Genomic DNA, 12,779 nt, shown 5'->3' on the forward strand with positions numbered 1-12,779 from the left:
AATAACTCTATTGCAAAGCTCCAAGTCTTGACTACCTCTAGCCAACGACTCAACTGATACTTAGCTAACTCTAGCCAAGAAAACAAAGTTTCAAAGATTGAAATATGTCCTACTATGATGCGTCTTGACAAGCAGTGTAGCAATACAAATTAAGAACGTGGAACAAGACTTAACTATCCTAGAGACTTGGACATCTTCAGTGGCAGGAAAAACTCCCTCTGATTGTTGAGTTCTTGTTCTTGTAGGCACCTTGAGAAAGGTAGCCGCCACACTTGAGAGAAATATAGCTTTTTAGATTTCAAGTGTTAGGTTAAATAATCCCATCATGTTGTATATATATGAGGTCAAGAAATGAGCATGTGAGGAATATGTGACCGTGAAAGGGACGTTGCTTTAGTCCTTTGCTCTTTGCCCAAAGATGCAGCTACTATTCCGCTGTGGCTTTGCCCGGTCGAAACAGTACGCTTTACTTTATAGCTGTCATGGTCGTACAGTGTAGGGGACCTAATGAAGGACCTGGTCCTTGGCATGTTTGTCATATCATCAAAACTATGAAATGTCGCAACTCATCAATTTCCCCTTTTTTGATGATGACAACTTGTGCATGATATTCCCCCTTAGGACCAGGTACCCTTGCATAGTCAGCTTCAGCAACTCGTTGAGCAATGAGAGCAAGTCAACATTCTTCATCTTCTAACAACACTTGAAGAACATGTCATGTTCCCCCTGCGGATTAGACCCTTCAGCTTCACGTTGGCTATGTCTTCAAAACTCAAATGGAGACAGGTTCAACCCGATTCCATGAAAGAGAATAATCAACTATATCAATCAATCTTCCATCTTGAGACCAGGTTCCCCCTATTGATTTGGCCTTTAACAGCATGTGACCATTTTTACTTTTCAGAACAATTAGCAATTTAGCTGCCACTTAAACACAAAGAAGCATCAGTTATCCTCACTGTTATCATCAGAATTGATTTCTTAAGAGGGGTTTGGGTTACCAAAAGCCTTTTCAGGGGAAGGTGTAACAGTTGGCTTTTCACGCGGCAGTTAAGTCGTAAAAGGCTACTACGAACTCGTTGATGCTCTTTCAGACTTTATTTTTAAAAAGAGTCGCCACCTAATTTTTAGGAAATCGGTTTCGAAGGGTTTATCTGTCACGACCCATTTTGGCATAAGCCGTGCGGGCACTTACCTTTCCCACCTGGGTAAGCGAACCCTTAACCCAAAGATAAATAAAGACATCAATAATTAACTCAAGCAACGTAATAGAATAACTACGCAAGTCTCACGATATATATATATATATATATATATATATATATATATAGAAAAAGTGCAGAATAATAATAATACCCCTAGGGTCTAGACTGAATAATACAAGAGCAACTAAAGGGGACATAATACAAGTATGGGATAATAATACATAAAGTGTATATGTCTCTGAAAAGAAATAGGACATAATGATAGAGAAGTCTTCAAGGAAGCGAACGTCCATGCTCATCCTGGAAACTCGAAGATAAAGCTGAAGCGACTATTAGCCACGTGTACCGGAAGCAGATCCAACCTGATAATCTGCATTCATAAAGGAATGCAACAAGTGCAGGTCAGTACAAAACAACAGTACTGGTAGGCATCTTCGGCCGACTAAGCATAGCTAACACAATTCAGATAATAAAGCAGATAAGCAGACAAACCAACAAGTATGAATCAAATGTAATCGAATCCAAGTACACGTCATTACCTAGGTAGAGCATCTAGTCCCAAATGTGTCAAGTCTGAATATATCAAGTCTGAATCCAACATCACATGTACAACACCTCAAATTAAGCCATAGTGCAATGCAATGCAATAATATATAAATGCAATGCAATGCCATGCAAATGTTGTGTACACAGTGTACTTGTCACGCCCCAAACCATGGCCTGGGCGTAACACGGCACTCGGTGCCATACTGCATGTGACCGAGCGAACCACATGGCTTGCTGAATCATCATGAGGCATACATGAGCGAAAATATAGCATGAACGTGATGAGCTTTTATAAAAAATGAGATGTCATAATAATTTAATGAAATACTTGTTTAAATCATAAATACGGAAATAACATGAGTTGAGCCAAAGATGGCTAAACACCTTGCATGTCTAACATAACTAAACTGGCTAGTCTATGAAACCTCTAATCGTGAATCTTGACTGGAAAACGTACTTGCTGGGACAAGGCCCCCCAGCATACCTTTAAATGCATGACTAGTAAAATAAATATAACTGACTAAACCCCGAATGAGATGGGGCTCACCAATGAGCTGATACGAGCAAATCCTACTAAGCAGATGCGGCGTCCTGTAAATACGTACCTGCATCGTGAAATGCAGGCCCCCGGGCAATAAAAGGGGACGTCAACACATTGAATGTACTAGTATATAAAGCAACTGAATGAAATAACACGGGACATGAAATAACATGATAAGAACTGAAACTGAAAACCTGGACATGAATATGAGCATAAGTATATATATATATATATATATAACATAAGTAAAACATGATAAGTAGGGAGAGCATTTCATAAACCGACATGTGATATCACCACGTGGGTACGTGGAGTCTGGTACCTCGCCGGACCAGCAGAGCCCTCATACCTTGCCAGGGTATAAGGTGGTATCGTGCCTGATAGATCCATTCAGTGTAAAATTAAGGTATCGTCTTATCTGGGCGGAACGATCCTTGTCCTACGGTGGCTACGTAGTTTCAGGCTATCTGAGCCTTCTCGGTAATTTGTGCAACTCCCAAAAACATAAACATAATATAGTTGGCTAAGAAGCCCACGATTTTCGTGAATTAACTTGTACTTGTCTTGAAATCATGATTTCACGAAATAACTTGTAAACACGGTTTCATGAAATAACTTGTAAATATGGTTTCATGAAATAACTTATATTTAGTATGTATGTATCTTGTATCATAGCATGAAAGTAATTATATAATATGGTTGCATGAAAACTTGTAGACATATAGGATATTCATGAAATAATCATTCTTAGTCAAAAAAATGCATGCAAGGACCCATGGAATACAAAATATGGGTTTTCATGGATTACGGACAGATTCTCAATAATCATAATGAGTATCAAGAAAACAGTGATAGAATAATAACAATTCAAACATAATATAGTCATAGACATGGACCGAGGGTTATCATGAGCATGGTATAGAATAGAAACCCTAGTTTTGTAAAGTTTCATACTTTATGGATTAGGAGGCGTGGGGAAGAACAATGATGTTCCCACATGTAGATAGTAACTCTACATACCTTAATCGCTCCAAAACTTGAAGAAAAGTCTGAATCTTTGAAGAAGAATTCCAAAGTCTTGAATTCTTAAACCTTGGGATGGGTTTTCTTGAAAATCCTAGTTTAGGAACAAAGATTTCTTGCTTAGATTATTAGAGTACATATTAGAATTGAGTTGGAAGGGTTTACTCAAGTTAGAAAGGGATTAGGAACTTGAATTCAACCTAGAATCATGACAAAAGTTACCTTGGCAGGTTCTTGAGGTTTGGGACTTGTTCTCTATGAATTTAGGGTGATTTTTCGTGAATGGGGTGTTGGGGAAATAAACTCCAAATCTTAAATATAACTTAAAACGCGTAAATCCGACTTTTGACCCGAAACCCGACCCTTTTATGCGTTGGGTCCGCGATGCTCGTGCATCTCATGACCCTCTGCAGGTTGATAGGCAGAGAGGGGGTTTTTGTGCGATTGGCCCGCGGCGCGGGGCCATCGCACTCGCCTGAAAAAGCGACGTGTGTCGGTTTTGCACAGTATTCGGTAAAATGAACATAACCTCTTGTACACAGCTCTGTTTGGACTCTGCAATATACCGTTGGAAAGATATTGCAAAGGGCTACAACTTTCATGTTTTAAGTTTCCTCAAATTCCCAATGGATTTTCACGAAATCTGACTGGAAGGCAGACGTATCAAAAACTTAGCCGATTTTATTGAATTTTAAGTGCCTTACTATTAGCCATATTGAGATGATCATATCTCCTTGCTCCGATCTCTGATTGGCTTGGTCCTTATATCGTTAGAAAGCTATTTCTACATACTACAACTTTCATTAAGGGTGGTTTCCCAAATTCCCAACTAATCAAGGATTTATGACTGCCTGAAGTAGGCCTATCAACCATTTTCGCAAAACGTTCAAACCTTCAGTTTTTCCACTAAAACTCTAATGATATGAGTCTAAACTTAATTCCAAGATACGGGGTGTTACAGTACTTCGGACGGAAATATCGACATCTCGGTAACACAACCCAGTGTGACTCCCGAAGTCTAAGTGCCACCCGTCCCGGATCTTTGCCCACTGGGGGTTCTCACCGGCACCACTATGGGGACCCGCGGAGTCCATGCACTCACTCAATCAACGATTTTGGAACTAACATCGGATATCGGTCTTCTCACGTCACTCAAGTAAAAATCGAGCCCAGCTTATCGCAGTGTTTCATCAAGTGTCATCAGTATCCCAACAGTGTATCATGAAAATGAGAGTGTGTGCAATGCATGTATCAACATCAATAATCATGCTCAATATCACAAGTACCAACAATGGGTATGCCAAGAATATAACGGAATCACTAGTACCAAGAGGGTACGCCAATAATATAACTGAATCACAAGTACCAACAGTGGGTACGCCAACAATATATCATAATCAAGATGATAAAACAAAATCCAATATCTATCAACAACTCATGGCATCAAGCCAACACAATAGAACAATCAAATCACAATATAACGAGGTGGCTAGCCCCAAACACACAACAGGGCCAAGCTAAGGCAATATCCATCCCAACTACATACCCGAAGGTTCACATGCTTTCTCCGACGATATATTCTAGATATATGCTTCGCTATGCGAAGTCTCACAAGGGTAGGCCATAACCTACCTGGATGGTCGAACAGCAACACCAACAAATCATTTTATCGCCTTCCCCTTCCGCTGAGCCTCAGAAGCAAAGTAGTCTAGGCATATTCGAAATCTAGATTAGAAATCATGAAGAACGATACTAAAAACACGATGCGAACTCGCTCGTGGCTGACTAAAAATAGGCTGCGAATGCCTCGTAGCACCAGACACCAGAAAACTCCCCAAGTTTCACAATTCAATCCGATTTTTCGACTAATTCTCGAGGCCATCTGCTCACATACCATACACATAGACACACATAAAAACACGCTGCGAACGCGCTCGTGGCCTCGGAATTCCCAATGAAGGTCTCATTGACTGAGTCAACTCCCGATGCCTTAATTTCAATTTCCCAACCCAAGTCCCAAAATGCATCCGAGTGCATTGCGAACCGAACCAAAGATACATACAAGTTCTAAACGACCGTCCGGACTCTCGGAATTGACGAAATTCCAAAAAAGGTCCGTTTACCCCAAAGTCAACTTTGGGTCAACTCTTTTTCACTTGAAGCCTATTTTTCACAAAAGTTGCCCGAATCCGGTCTAGACACCTCGAGAAGGTGCCAACAGTCTGCTCGGGTAAAAAATGAGCTAAATAATGCTCGAAAAGGGCGAAAATGCCGAAAAGACTATAACGACCAAACGGGTCGTTACATTATTCAAATACCGTGAAAAAACCTTCGTAATCCAGAGTTCTAGGTTAGGGTTCTGATGATCCCCTGGGGAAGGTGTTAGGCACCCCAGTATTAAAGATTCATACTATACGATTGACCTTTGAATTCCAAAGTATGAGTATTTGCCTGAACTGTCTATTTTGTGTTTATCCCCGTATTTAAAGAAACTGTCATATTTTTTGTAAATTGCATATCATTTGGAAAAGAGTTTAAATATGTCCCCCTTATTTACAAGGTATCGTAGTTTTGGATTTACAATATCCGTGTATAAATAGTCTCCTTTTATATATAAGGAGCATATTTTATTTTTTCATAAACGAAGAGAAAGATGAAATTCTTGATTTTTATAGTGTTAAACTTATGTTATACTCATACTTTGGCTCGTGTCGATCCGTTTTGGTACGTTCAGTCTTACCCGGAACTTTATATTACAATTGGTTTTTATGTTAAAATAGCATTTTTTTAGGTTCAAAGAAGTATGTCTTGGCTGTATATACTCATTTTTATGGCCTTTTCCTTGGCCCAAAACTGTAATCACAGAAAAACTTTGAATCCGTTTTAATTTTCAAAGAAGAGAGAGTTGTGTATATATATTCTTTTTACCCAATTCTGGTCCCTGTTAGTTTTTTAAAAGAAGGCTTGAGCAAATTGGTCCATTTTTCTTAGAATTTAAAAAATAATACCAAGTTGGTTTTTGATTAGGGATTACTCGTGGGCTGAGGCCAAAATTTTGTTGCAAGTGGTCGTAGAAAATATCCTTTTGTACAAACCTTAAGAAAGACAAATTCGTTAAAAGGGATTTGTAATTTTATTAAGCTTCTAAAATACTTTTGTTGTCCACGATTGCTTTTACCCGTTTGGAGTTTAAAACATCAAATTCTATATAAAAAGAGTTTCACAAAATCTCATTTTTATACTTAACCTCAAAAACCGTTGAATTTGCTTGGGGTTTTGGAAATTCGTTGGGGATCTGAAGTCATCTAAACGGTATAAGCACCGTTTTCCTAAGACAGCTAATTTTAACCATATCGTTTTCCACTATAATATGAGTTTGATACAAATTACAAGTACATCAAAATCTTTAAACAAATAATGCAAATAAAATGAAATAGAATTAGACTAGGGGCGTACCCAGCCCCTAGTTAGCCATTTTCACCCATGGCTGGGCCTTCTACGTGCCTTGCTATTTGCTTTGCCTTTGCGGCCTCGATTTTTGAATTAATTTCCTATTGGGCCTTTGGCCCAATAGGTAAGCTTTGGCTGGACCCAAGTGGCATGCAAGTGAGGAGAGGGGGAACAAAAGAAAAGGGACCCTGTTAGTTTATAAACACTGAACTTACCACTAAAATAGTAAAACTACACATAATATAAAAACAAGAAAAGTACTCATATTATTCTATACTTACCTCGTTTCTCCTTGAATGGATTTGCCTTAGTTGGAGATTTTGCAATGGCATGGGGACTGAGTCCTTGCCTTATATTCTTGATGTCGCACAAGTTCCAAGGGGCTTCTAAGAACCCCAGGCATGGCTAACACCAAGAAGGCCTGGACGACCCCGAACTACCATAGTTTATCCTTAACCAGTGCACCCCAAGCAAGAGGAAAAGAGAGTATAAAACTTGGGAGTGACAACAGATTTCAAGCAAAACTCATAAGAAAACAACAACCGAGTGCCATACTCTAAAGGGAGACATTCACATCAAACATAGCAAATAGCAGCACCTAAGTATGACTAAATAATTAGCAAGTATAGAAGTAGTAAAAGAGGGGGAGGGAAATTCAGTTTCATGACTGGATGATGACAAGGATAATGCACACAACTACTTTAGAGAGAGCATAGATAATGATCAATCAAACCACAGACTTGTTAAGATAGTCCTAGAAACAAAAGGAATAAACCAGAACACTTCAGCCATATTAAAGCAAAATACATGAGAGTTTTTGGCCAAATACAAGCTTGTTTTTTTTCGGACAATCATTTGGTCTAGGACTCCTCATAAATAAATAAATAAATAAATAAAGGTTCCAAATTTCCACGCATAGACAGCCTATCCTACTTATTTGTTAAGGTTCTAAGCCACTGTCCAGAGGAAACAAAACCTGGCTATACTAGTTCAAGTGATGGCATTCACCCTATGTCAATTAAGCTCAAGATTGCACACAACCAAATCCAAAAACAAGCACAGTATCCTCAGAAAAGGGGACCTGGGAAGACCTCACACACAGCCAAGGCTCATGGCGATGTTTAAAACTTTTAGAATACACATTCAAAACTGGCATCCTTTAAACCTTATTCCTTTTTATTAACTTGAACACATCACAAACCGGTACATAAAGCAGGACCCTTGATTAATAATCTTTGGAAAAAAACTTTATTAAAAGGAGGGAAATCTCAATGGACAAGCCAACTAAACAGTATGTTAACAATTTTGATTCCTAAAAGTATTCGTTCAACATATTTTAGATTAATCCAAGGTTTTTCCCAAAGAACAGAAGGGGAAGAAGAGAAAAGCAAGAAATGAATTTACAGCCAGCATGATCACAGTTGTGGAAAACGAAGAAACCAAACACCCCATAGAGGACAAGTTTAAGCCAATAGAACAAATGGCAAGTCTCAGACATCAGTTAGATGAACAAGTTAGGGAAAGTGGACAAAGGCATATGGCCAACAACAAAGTAAATGGCAAAGCCAAGTGGACACTCAGTTTTCTCATAGGTGGACTCAGGCCCACATAACACAACCATCAACCTCCTCCCATTTTCCCTTTACACATACAACAAATTTTAAACAAATAAGGCTCAGAAAACCTACAAACCTTTCAGACAAAAAGGATTTTCAGAAAGCAAGGTGGGAATCACATAACACTCAGACTTGGCAAGTATTGACAGTAGCTTATTTGGTTCTAGGTGTATCTTCCCTTCCATGTTAGACGTGATTAGGATTTTCTCCCCTACCTGAGACCTTTATGAGTCCCAGGATCATGAGGGAAGGTCTAAGAGATAAAAGAACAAGTTTCAGGCCCCTGAAAGGGAAACAGGATAGGGTGGGGTCATCACCTCCCCATCTCCTTTTCCTGAGTCTTCTTTCAGCAAAAACGGATCCTGGGCCCCACTGGTCACTACCTCCAGTTCATGCCAAGGCTCACATTTTAAAACCCTTTCGCCCATCCTATGGCCTCACCCTAATTATCCAGTGACAACACTAGAGGTCCTGGGCAGATTCACAACCATCCAACCCTGTCATAACTTCTTTTGACAGACTCATGAAACTATAGTTCAGCTTTAAAGACTCTTTGTGACCACAGTTAGCTGTAAGTACTAAGAACAAGCCCCTCATAGACACATAGCAGACAACAACAAACTAGCTGATTTGTAAGGACCATATCTAGATTTAAAAAACAAAAGACAACATTTCATTACCTAAATTCTCTTATGAGTACTGGAGGCAGGTACATCATGAACATATAGCAAATAACAGCAAGCTAGTCTCCCTAACAACTAAAAACTAAAACCAAGATCATAAACGGGTCTTGGTCCTTAACCACACTGTAGTTCAAAAAGTCTTTCTCTCAACATCAAAGAGAGACACAACAATATCTAGAAGGGACCACACAAGGACAAGTTAAGCAAGATTTGTAACAAAGATCCCATCATCCTTCCTTCTTTTATCCTTTATCCTTACCTATTATTGTAACTAGATGACAATTTCTCAATAAAAGAAAAGGTTTTCCTGCACACAGACATGACCTATGGGCCACACACACCTGCACACACTCCTTGCCAAACTACCAACCTTTGAATCCCTTTTATGTCTCTTTTATCAGAATAGGCATTTTTTATTTTCTAAGTGAGAACAAACATAACAATTACCTCTTATTCAACCTATTAAACTAGATAATTTGCCCGCATTTTATCAGATATAGACCATCTTATAACTGCTCTAAACCTAGTTTATTACAGCAACATTTGAAACCTTTTAGAATCAAATAGATCACAACCACACACTCCACATGTGCTACTCAGAAGCTGTTTTAACAAATTCCCACACTTACCACAAACAGGGAAATCAAGACAAAAAGCAGAGCTAGGTGAAGTACCTTAGTCAAGTTAAGATCCTTCCCCTTCCCAAGATCACTTAAGACCTTTGCTTCAATTATACATTATTGTGACCCCAAGACGCCAAGTTTTATCAATTAAGTAAGACTAGGGTGAGACAACAAGAATTAGGCCAAACAAATTGCTAAGTGAAACAAGTAGAATTCCACAAAGAGCACACAATACATTTTCACTTTTTATAATCAAAATACCATTAGAGGACAAACATTGTCTGGCCAGGTCCAGCACATGACAAGCTTCAACTCTCAAACAAACAATATATTCAAGAAAAGACAAGGTGATGATCAGACTAGGTCCAATTCTTTTTAGACTTTCAATCTTTTCAACAATTACATGATCAGATGAGACAACAATAACCAGGCTAAAGTTCAACATAACAAGTTTTTTACTTTTTCTTGACACATAACCACATAAGACAAGCAATTATCAGATTGGTTTCAACATAACAAGACTTTAATTTTCCCAAGACACATAACCACCTAAGATAAGCAACAATCAGGTTGGGTTCAACAATGACAAGACTTTAACTTTCCCAAGACACATATGGTCAGGCAGGACAAACCATGATCAAGCTGGGTTCAAAATTTCAAGCTCCCAAATAACACATGATCACATAGGACACATAGGGCAGACAATGACCAGTTTTAGACAACTTACTTCAAACAGACTCCTTGACCCCTCCCTTAATTAATCTCCAGACCAAGACAACCCCCCTAAATGATCAATAATAAGACATAAAGCAAATCAGGTCATTCAAAAGAGCTTGTGACTTCAAACTAACCCCCTCATGACCCAACCTTATCACATAAGACACATAGGACTAGCCCACTTGGGGTTTCAACAGACCTATTTTGACTCTGATCAAAACATGGGACTTTCATCAGGCTAGCATATCAACTTAGACTACATCCCAGACCCTCACAACAGGGATTTGATGGTGTTTAGACAATCATGATAGAACAAAAAATACAGCAAGGACATCCAAAGTCAGATAAGACTTCTCAAACTCAGAACCATAGTCTAAGTCACACTTAAATAACTTTAGTCACAACTGAACAACCAATGGTGCAAACAGGAAAGCCAAATGGGAGTCTAAGTGAAGCAAGTTCATCAACTTAATGTTATAGTCTAGATTACATGTAAAGAAAAAAGGAACAACTAGCCACAAAGCAAGAACAGAAGTTCTGACTAAAAAGTTGAGTCAAAACAACCTATCAACTTGAAACTACCCTATAACTCACATTAAACTCCTTAAGTGATCACAATGCAAACAGAATCAAAAGGGAATCACAACAAGCATATCAGGCTTGAGCTTTGTCCTAAACCACAAATAATTACATTAACCGGGCATTGTATGGACATAAGCTGAAAAGAAAGGGAATAGACCAGCATATTGACTCAGACATCTTATCCTAAGCCACAACACACACCTTAACTAGGTATAGTGTAGACAAAATCAAGATAAAAGATGACAAGCTAATACACTAACTTAAATCCTATCACAAACCACATAGTCATACCACCTAAGCATAACACAAACAGGATCTAAGCATAAAAATCAATGAAATTACTTAAACTTGACCATAAAACCCCCAGCAACCCTATTAACTAAACAGAACATGAACAGAGTAGAATGCAATGGACAAAAATACCAACTTGAACTACACATAATATTACTGACTAAACATGACATAAGCAGAGTCTAAGTATGAAGACAATGGACAAAAATACTAACTTAAAACTTATCATAGAACCAACACAATCTTATTAACTAAACACAACATGAACAGAGTCTAAGTATGAAGGCAATTAACTAGAAATACTAACTTAAACCACACATAATATTATTGACTAAACATGACATAAATCTAAACATAAAGCATTAAACTGAAGGACTAACTTAAACTTCATCATAAAACCACACATAATCTTACTAACTATGACATAACATAAATGCAAAGTATCAAACTAAAAGGTATTTACCTTTTGTGAGTGCAACCGAAGTCAAGCGATGGATTTTGGAGGCCTTTGTGCTCCAATGCCAAACTCAAGCCACCACGACACCACACAAGCAAATAAAAGGGAAAATTTTAGAACTAATGAAAACAAACTAAAACCCTTATTTTTTTAAAACTAAAATTTTTAGACTTATGGAACTCTTAAGGCAAAAAATATAATTTTCAGCTCTTTTCATTTCCTTCCCCCTCTCTTCAAAACAATGGGGGTTTCTACTTATAGAAACCCCAGAATGCTCTTAGAACTACAATCAACGATGTGGCACTTGCAAATTTATGCAAGTCTCAGTCACAAACTCAGCATACGGTCCAGCTCTAAAGTGTAAAAATGAAATCAATGGCCTACAGGCCTCAAATCGCAATAATAATGCCAGAAAAATAAAAAAAGAAAGGGATTGTACCTTTAAGGGCCTGTTTGGCCGTTTTTCTGGTGAGAGAAGGATGAAGATTTTAATGCTTCGTCCTCTACTCCAAGTTATACGCTTATACGATGGGACAAGACCCAAAAAATAGGGCGAGTAGGTGGTGGAACAGGAGGCGGCGCTAGGGTTTTACCCCTAGCCGCCTCCTCTCTCTTTTCTTTGCCCACAGACCCTTAGGGTCATGAAAAATGACGGGTGGGAGGAGTATATACTCTCCCCCCCCCCCCCCCCTTTAAATCCCTTAATGGACCGGGTCCTGGTCCTTTGTTGGACTGGGCCTGGTCCTTCTCCCCTTTTTTATTTAAAACGCTGGGCCCATTATATGTATACATATATGTATATGCACCATGTATATTGGTATATGCATAGAGGGTCGGGGGAAAAATAAACTAATAAATAAATAAAGAAAAACTAATAATTAGTCCCTTAGAACTTAAATAATTTAAAACATGACTCATAAATAAAATAAAATCATTTTGTATATACTGGTTTTGAATTAATTAATCAGATAAAAGAAAATTAATCAACTACGCAAACACATGCAGGATCAAGATTTAAAGGGTAAAATGGTCAATTATTTTAATT

At 38.4% G+C, this 12,779-nt stretch overlaps 1 pseudogene; it reads left to right on the forward strand.

The window, feature by feature from the left end:
* The window catches only part of LOC132601703 (ABC transporter G family member 35-like), a 51,208-nt pseudogene that overhangs the window by 3,603 nt on the left and 34,826 nt on the right, over window positions 1-12,779 (forward strand).

This window comes from Lycium barbarum, chromosome 7, assembly GCF_019175385.1.
Source record: "Lycium barbarum isolate Lr01 chromosome 7, ASM1917538v2, whole genome shotgun sequence".
NCBI classification, from domain to species: Eukaryota; Viridiplantae; Streptophyta; class Magnoliopsida; order Solanales; family Solanaceae; genus Lycium; species Lycium barbarum.